Genomic DNA, 8,545 nt, shown 5'->3' on the forward strand with positions numbered 1-8,545 from the left:
TATAATCATGAAAAAAAAAGAGAGAAATCACAACTGAGGGACATTCTATAAAGCGCCTGACCAGAAGTCCTCAAAACTGTCAAGGTCATTAAAAAAAGAAAAGTGTACGAAACTGCCACAGTCAAGAGGAGCCTCAGGAGACATGATGATTAAATATAACGCGGTGTCCTGATAGGATCCTGGAGCACGAAAGGGACATTAGATAAAAACTAAGGAAACCTGGGTAAAACATGTACTTTATTTAATAGTAATCTGCCAGTGTTGGATTATTAATTCTAACAAATGCATATCTGTAGTTTGTATCTATGTCTATTGCTGGGTTTCTTATTATTTTAAAGTTTACTATTTATCCTCTGTATTCACTTTTAATCTACATGTCAATAGGGGGAAGAAACTTTTATTCATCATGCTTCTAGCTACAACATTTAGTTTGGGCTACATAAAAAAATGTGTATTATTATTATTTTTTGGCCATTTAAAAATCCTTTCTTTCTTTCTCTTTCTTTCTTTTCCTTCCTTCCTTCCTTCCTTCCTTCCGTCCGTCCGTCCGTCCGTCCTTCCGTCCTGCCTGCCTGCCTGCCTGCGTGCCATGCCACGCAGCAAGCAGGCTCTTAGTTCCCCAACCAGGGATCAAATGGGTGCCCCCTGTAGTGGAAACGCAGAGTCCTAACCACTGGACTGCCAGGGAAGTCCCCCCCAAATGTGTATTATTTTGTTGAACTGAAGTGTTTGCTGAACAGAGACCTCTTGCATCTGTAAAGTGCTACGTTGCCATAAAAAATAGTTTTGTCTGTTAAAGTTCTGAACTTGCAAGAAAGTCTCATTTATCTCATGATAAAACAGTTCTCTTTACAGATGCCTAGTGATTCTTCTAGACTTGCCCAAACAGCTTATCAGCTGTCTCCTGCTTCGTCTTATTTTCTCTGGGTTCAAATGCATTGGGAGCCCAAATTTCTCACTCTGTTATTGCTGACAAATGAAACATCTGGCCAAGGCTATTCCACACCCACTGGGGTTGACTGATTGGAAGAGGGCGAGAGATGAGACCCTCCTGCCCTGATACAGATGTGTCGGTGCCATTGTTCCCCAGCCATGGTCCCATCAGACAAGGGTGATCCCTTGAGACTGAAGCCCTCAACTTAGTTTCCTGTTTATGGTGCCACAGCCAAACTCTGCTGGCTGATACCAGGGTACCGTCTTAGCAACCAGACTGGACCAAGCTTTACGTTACTTAAGATGATGGTAGTAGACGCAGCTGAGGAGAGGATCAAGAGTTGGTACCAAAACAAATACCCATTGTCTATCCAGGGGTTCACCAAGAGGTGATGCAGGAAGTCAAGGCTAAGGATTCCAGTAACAGGTCAGGAAATGGAGTACATGTTGATTCAAGACCAAGTCTACAAACAAAAAAAAATAGTATTTTCCCTTAGGTCCTTATTAGTTGCTGAATCTTATTGTGAGAAAGTTCATAGAGGGAAAAGGCAGAGGACTGGGGTGACGCCATCCCATGGAACAGGCGTCTCTTATTGCCTGGTGACATGGAAAGGGCAGCATTTCCACCATTGTTCACCTTCCCCTCTAAGCTGCCTGGTAGTTTCTTTTCTATGGTTCTTTCAGCACTAACCTGTCTGTTCCTTGAAAACATTAGCCATCCTTAAGGGTGCTTTAGAAAGGGAGTTAAATAGCATTTAGTACTTTGTCCATTACCCTATTCTAATGAAATGTGTTCTTTGAAAGAATTATTTAAGTCTATGTAAATTGGTCAATGTGAGAAGTTGTGGTGCTGGGGTGAGGGCCAGCAGAGTTGAGCTGGGTGATAAAAATAGAGAGTTTTCTCTCCCTTGGGACTGATTTTGAAAAGGTTTTTAACCATTGCAACTGAATCCTTTTCAGAACCCTCCTTTTTTTTTTTTTTTTTACCCGAGTTACTATGAGACCATGAATCATCTCTTTAGCACAATGACAGCAAGTGTAGCATTTAGGAGCGGACCCTGATTTTTCACTGTTTGTTCTTTGCTCTCAACAAGATAAGCTGTTGTTATTTCTTTCTTCTTGAACAAGCACACCATGATTGCTGAAGTGGGAAGAATAATTGGACCAAATAGTCATGCGATTAATGCAAACAGAGAGAATTCATCTGTTTCGAGTATAGTAAATGCACTTCTGAAGATGTGGAGAGCTTGCTTTCTCTGTTTATTCTTGGGCTGGGTAACAAATGTTGCTGAGTTCACTGCCACAGATTCCTGTGTTCCTTCCATGGGGCGGAGACCTTAAATGAACTGAGTTCAGGGAGAAATCAGTCCTATCTGGGAAGTGGCTGGGTTTGGAGTTGGGGGCTGCAGGGTGAACAGGAAGCGCAGAGAAGACCGCTGGGCCCCAGCATGACCCCCTCTTCCCCACCCACTTCGTGGGCGCAGGGGTTGCGAGGTGAGCTCTGCTTTCTTAATGATACATTTTAATTACAAGATGATGTGACCAACTGAAACAGAAGGGGAATCAGCACTGATCAGAGCCTTCATAGAGCCCTAGCTCTGAGCTCAGCATTTCTGTTGCTTAGATGCCTCAGGCATGAGGCGGGTTCCATTGTCCCCATTGGACAGATAAGGAGACTGAGATCCAAACTCACAAAAATGGTTTGATGAAGCTCTGGGGTTTGAATCCGGGTCTTCTGGCTAGTGTTGTGGTGAAGGCAAAAGGCCAGACTGTCTGCTTTTGAATCCCGAGTCTGCCACATAGTAACTGGGTGACCTTGAACAAGGGGCTTCACCACTCAGGACTTGAGTTTCCACATCAGTAGAAAAACTGGGAATGATCATCGTACTTACAAGGTTGTTTCAGGATTAACTGAGTTATTACATGAAAAGAGCATAGAATTGTGCCCGGCAGACGGAATGTCCCTAATTGACAGTAGCCACTCTGAAGACTTAATGCCCAGGTGCTTCTACTATAGAGGGTGACTTTCACAGCTTACCTGTGGTTCACTACAATGGTACCTGAACTCATCTGTCTTCGTGCTATCACCCTGGCACAACCTAGCCAGGCGAATGGCCTAAGATCCCATTTTCCAGGTCACTTGCTAACTTCGGCAGCTGCCCATTGCCTATAGGGACAAAGCTTGAATGTTCATCCGTTGGCTGGCTGTGTCCCATCTTCCCCATTACTTTCCCACTGCACCCCTCACCGCCTTTGGAAGTGCTACCTGCACACATCTGTCAGCTTCCACCTCTGGCTCTCAGGTCACTCCCCCTTCTATCATCAGTCTGTCTACATCCTGGGCATCTCTCAAGTCCTCCACCCAATTCCATCTTCTTCCAGAAACGCCCCCTGCAACATGAACTCACAGAGATCTCAGCCCCCTCCCCAGGCCCCAGAGCCTATCCTATGGGTGCCCTCAGTCAGTGCTTTTTATTCACTCACCAGTGCCACCCCGCAAATCCCTGTTTCTCTTAACGGCAGACGTGAGGGAGGGGACCAAAATTGTCTGTTAACTTCTCTTTTCCGATGATATGCAGAGGCTACTGTGGTTCTGGAAGCCTAAAAGACTTGGAAGGTCGCTGCAGGAGGAGAAGTCAGAGTCTTGAAGAATCAGGTGAAGTTTTGCACCTAGGAAAGTAGACGAAGGAATCCTAGGCAGAGGGAAGACTTGTGCAAAGTTAAGAAGGCAGGGAATCTATGCAGATGCAAAAGTCTGAGTTTCAACAGATGATGGAGAGGCTGCACCGTGAGGCTGAAAGTTCTCAGTGACCAGGGCAACACACGTGATTCTCCTCCTTCGCACGCTCCCTTTGCCCTTCACCTCTCCTCTAGAATCTGCTTCAGCTCTGAGGAGCTTGCTTCTTCTTTCAGTCTGATAGATGGTTCCACCCTTTTGCTTAATTGTTTCCTTCCAGTATTCACTAAACAGAATGAAGATTAAATCCAATTAAATAAATAAAGCACATTGCATCAGCTTTGGCCAGGAGCGCCTCATCCATTTGTGTTTGTTTGGAGTGAGGGAGTCACTGGATGCTAATTACTGTAAATCAGTGCTCTGTCCTGGGTTGGAGAACGTGGGGAACATCTGTCCTCCTTCTGGCCCCTTTCTCTTGGTTAGAGCACCTCAGTGTCTCTCAGAGGATCTGACCTCTCCCCTGTCCTCAGCGCACATCTTTAGTTCCAGGAATGGCTCGGGCCTGTGGTTCTGGCCAATTAGCTCGTGACATTCTCCAGTCACTGTGACTGGTTTGGTGACGAGGACAGGATCCACATTACAGACAGACAGCAGGGCCGTTGCTGGGTCGCCCGGGAAAGAGATGTTAATCTGTAGAGGAGCAAGCCTGGCCCTGCTGCCCCACCTTCCCCTCTGTGTGGCTGACACAAAGGAAGGAAAGGAAGGAAACTGATGCAGAAGTACCGAATCTGGGAGCCACCGTGTGGTCCCCTTGGTTAAGCCAGGCCTGAAGCTGGACATATTCCAGGAATTTTCATTTAAATGAGCCCAAATGTTCCATTTTTGTTTAAACAAGTTTGGCTTGGGCTTTCTATCTTCTTGCAAACCGAAAATATCTCACTAATTTATGGATATAATAATTTCACTGGAAGTGGCTACCATGTTATACATACATTGAGCCTTATGATGCATTGAACTTCTCTTTGGCTCAGCAATTAGGAAAAATGGGCTTCCAAAATCAGTGCGTGGAGGTGGTAACTTTCTTAGCATCCTTTGCTTCACCCCACCCACAAATCCTATCCGTCCCTGCCTATAACTGGGCACCTTCCCTGCCCCAAACAGTGAGAGAACTGACTCAAATGGCATTTTATATCTCAAGCAGCAGACACTTATTATGGGCATGAAATGATTTCCCGGAGACTCCAGCCAGGCATGAGGTCTTTGTGTTCTGAATTTACCAATCAGTGGCAATTTGCTAAAATAATCATCTTCACATTTGCTGTTAATAATCTTGCTTCAGGCCGTTACAACCAAATTGTTGGTCACTTCCAGTAACGGCCAATTTTTTAGGGATTATTGCTAAAATGATTAGGTGCATTGTGATTTCCCAGGGCACATGCTTTGGAGTTGAGCCATTAACAAATAAAAGGCTTCAGGGCTGATTTGGGAAGTGGGGAATGCTTATCTAAAAAGGTAAATAGATGTCATCATGTCTGTTTTTTTCCTTAGCCAAGTGCTAGCTTTACTTTTTTTCCTGCCCGTTATTGGTTCATTATTTAGTCACTAGACAGTGTGCTTCTTTGCTTGCTGTAAGCTGTTCATTGGAGCTGATGGGCCTGGGAAACCTTTTACAGCAAACCAGATGAATCAATTAATCTCCTTTTAGGAAACATCCGTTCTTGGATGAGCCAGGCACCAGCCTAGAAATATCTCATTGAATTTTCTCTGCAAAGTCCTGGTGCCCACTTTGCATATGAGGAGCTGAACCCCAGAGAGGTCATTCACCTATTGCATGCCATACAGCTAGTAAACTCATGGCCTACTTTTGAATCCAGTGTTCTTCCCACTGCACCAGGATGCCTGCCTTTCTCATTCAGCTCCACTTGCCCAGGTCCCCAGTTGTGCCAGGGCCGAGCGTGGCACCTGAGAGCCCAGCCCCAAGTGGAGGCAGGTTAGGACACCAGTAGACGAGCACGGGAAACCACAGCGAGAGCAGGCCCGGTTTGCGTGTGGCTGCCTGGTTTACACCCAACACCAGCATGACTGTTGCAAACCCTGGGGTTTCAGCCCCAGCTCCTGCAATTGGAGACACAAGGTGAAAGAGGGGAGAAAGAAAAGAGACTTAGGGAGGGCATTCTAGGCAGAACTTGACCTGAAAAGTACTCTTATCTTCCAAAACAAAGAGAGGAAAGTACCTTCTCATTGCAGTTGTAGTAGGCATTTTATAGATGCCATCCACAGACCCTCAACTGAGAGTACAAAGATGTCAGACCTTGATCCTTTCCTTTGGCATTGAATCAATGCACGTAGGAGTAAGTTGGGCCACAAATTCTAGAGAATTAGGAAAAAATGAACAAAATTAGAAACATTGTCAGGTCTTTATAGAATAGACAGCATTTGGGGCAAAGCTGGCCATTCTCTGCAATTTGAACACTACCTATGACACCAGGAAGTGGCTGTTCTAAAATGGATCGATGTGAGCACTAGAAAGAGATCCTTACATGACACAGAAACTCAATATTGAAAGGGAAGAAGATCCCACCTGAATCAGAGCAGACATATCTCCAGACACACCTGGCAAGATGTTTCACCAACAAATTAATGAGAAGCCTTTGGTAACTAATAGAAGAACTGCACTGTACTTTTCTGGGTATTGTATCCTTGAATGTTTTACTCTTAAAAATAAGTTGTTTATTTTTTACAACAAAGCTACTACTTATTTGCCTCAAAGTGCAAGTGCAGGACCCTTTCTTAACTTGATAGACATCGTTCATCAAAAACCAACATCAAATGTTCACCTTAATAGTAAAGTGGTGAAGGCATTTCAGTTAAACCCTTCAGGGTATCCAAGCTGGACATATTAATACTTATGTTCAGTCTTAGTAAATTGTACAAAGTTCATTCTGTGGGGTAGGCTAATTGATCAACTCTGGCTGCTTGGAGAGGTTACTATTGCTTTCAACTCATTGGTCGGAACAGGTGACATGATGCTGACTTAAGTGCAAGGGGCTGAAAAGTAATCTTCAGTTCCTAGGAACAAGAGAACTGGATCTGGGTAAGTTCAGAAGTATCACTTCCGGGACAAGGCAGGTGAAAACCCATGTACCTGTCCTTGCTCTCTTCCCCTGCTGAGATGACCTTGAAAGCCATGCACTTCAGATGGCTCAGCCCATGATGGTGGAGTTTCTGTTAACCTGGATCCCTGAGTGACACTGTGGAGCAGAGGTGCCCATTGACCCAAGCTGGGGATCTTTGTGAAGTTAAGTCACTGAAATTCCGGGGTTAATTTGTTTTCTGTAGTACAACCTGGTCTCTTCTGACAAAAACAGATGAACCGAGAGACCCAAATTCAAAGAATCTCTGCAGGTCTTTCAAAGGACGCATATCTGAAACAGATGAACTTAACTGGTGTAATCAGTCCCTGACTCAGTGGCCACATTTGACAGACCAAGACAGGGATCCTAGCAGAGATGATGCCTTTTTGAGGGAGTAGTTTTTTGTAACTGCAGTAGGATTTAAAGCACGAGAAGAAGAAGTGTGTGCCACAATATTTGCTTCTGCTCTTGGAGGATAAAGAAAATTGTTCATAAGAACAGAAGAAGAATGACCTAAGAATTGAGGAAGCAGACATGGAGAAAAGGGAGTCAGCCATGTCTGCACCTTGGTGCTATGCTGGATGTTGAAGCTCTGGGTTATCCCCTGGTCTTTTGCTTTGAGTCCCTAAGTTAGAGTCTCTCGAAGTGGATTGACATGATGAATCATTCTTTCCCAAACCAGAAACAAACTTTGTAAGCAGGTGATGACTAGGGAATATTTTCAAGGAGGGTTTCTTCAAGTGGGATTTTGCAACTGCCTGATGTAGAATTATTTAGTGAATCAGAAACTCAAAGGCTGAGGCTGAGAGAGGTTCCTATGGACAAACTCTGCAGTAATACGCTCTCCACTAATGCTTGAAAATAACTGGTCTAAATCCTCCCCTCTGGCTAATATGTCATGCTTTGACTAGTAGATCTACCCTGAGTCTCTTGACTAGATTATTGGAAAGCACTTTCCTCCTCTCCTTTTCTCCTCAGCCATGAGAACTATCAAGGGAAGCTAAGAAAAATGATGATCCACGAGAAAAGATGTCATAGTGAACTGCTCACAAGCAAACGTGACCAGTCTCACAGGTGCCGGTTTGGGACAAACCTCTGCTTTCCCTGTTGATGCAGTAAGAGAAACCACATACCTTTCCTAGAACAGGTGCTCCCAGAGGTCTGGGTGGCTGAGCACGGATGAGTCACTGACTGCAGGTGGCCAAGTGGCGTGAGGTTTACGTGCATTAAGACCCTCTACCTCTTCCTCGTTGTGAACCTGCCTCCAAGTCTCAGGCTGGAATTTGTCATGGGCTCCAACCACAGAGGAAAGCCCAGGTTTTGGCACCTCTTCCTCCTTTGTGGAAGGTAGTACTTTCAGTCATCACCTGAGGCGTGCCAGAGACTCGGAGACTTGGTCTGAACTGATGTCTGAGGCTGGGATTTGCATCTGAATTAGAGCTGCTCTGTACACCATAGGGCTTGCCAGGTGAATCACTACACATTTTGCTACGACAGACTCGCAAAAATTAAGTGAAAGTAGAGCTACTTCCCGGGAGATGGAAAACCTTTTCGGATTTTGTTCACCTCCTGGCACGCTGAAAACTAAACTGACCTAAATGAGGTCACCGCGAACTACAAAGCCCAAACAAATTTTAAGGATTACCATTAAGTCAGGGAGCTTTTCCATGAGTTCTCCTGTGTGTTCTGCAAGCGAATGCAATGGGATGGGCAGGGCAGGGATGACCCTGATTTTACACATGAGGAATCAGGTGTGAAGGGATCAGATCCCCTGCAGGGAGCGGCAGATTCCTCTGACCCT

General features: G+C 45.1%; 1 long non-coding RNA gene across 2 annotated transcripts; it reads right to left on the reverse strand.

Moving 5' to 3' along the window:
* Nucleotides 1-227: 227 nt before the first annotated feature.
* On the reverse strand, nt 228-8,102 carry LOC109550790 (uncharacterized). 2 transcript variants are annotated; one of them, XR_002177458.3, is made up of 3 exons: nt 7,878-8,102; nt 5,845-5,980; nt 228-3,896 (listed from the first exon to the last, which is right to left on the reverse strand). It is a non-coding gene; the product is annotated as an uncharacterized lncRNA (long non-coding RNA). The 2 variants fall into 2 exon arrangements; XR_002177457.3 differs by having other exon boundaries at nt 228-5,725.
* Between the last annotated feature and the right edge of the window lie 443 nt (nt 8,103-8,545).

The sequence above is a fragment of the Tursiops truncatus genome, chromosome 19, assembly GCF_011762595.2.
Source record: "Tursiops truncatus isolate mTurTru1 chromosome 19, mTurTru1.mat.Y, whole genome shotgun sequence".
NCBI lineage: Eukaryota > Metazoa > Chordata > Mammalia > Artiodactyla > Delphinidae > Tursiops > Tursiops truncatus.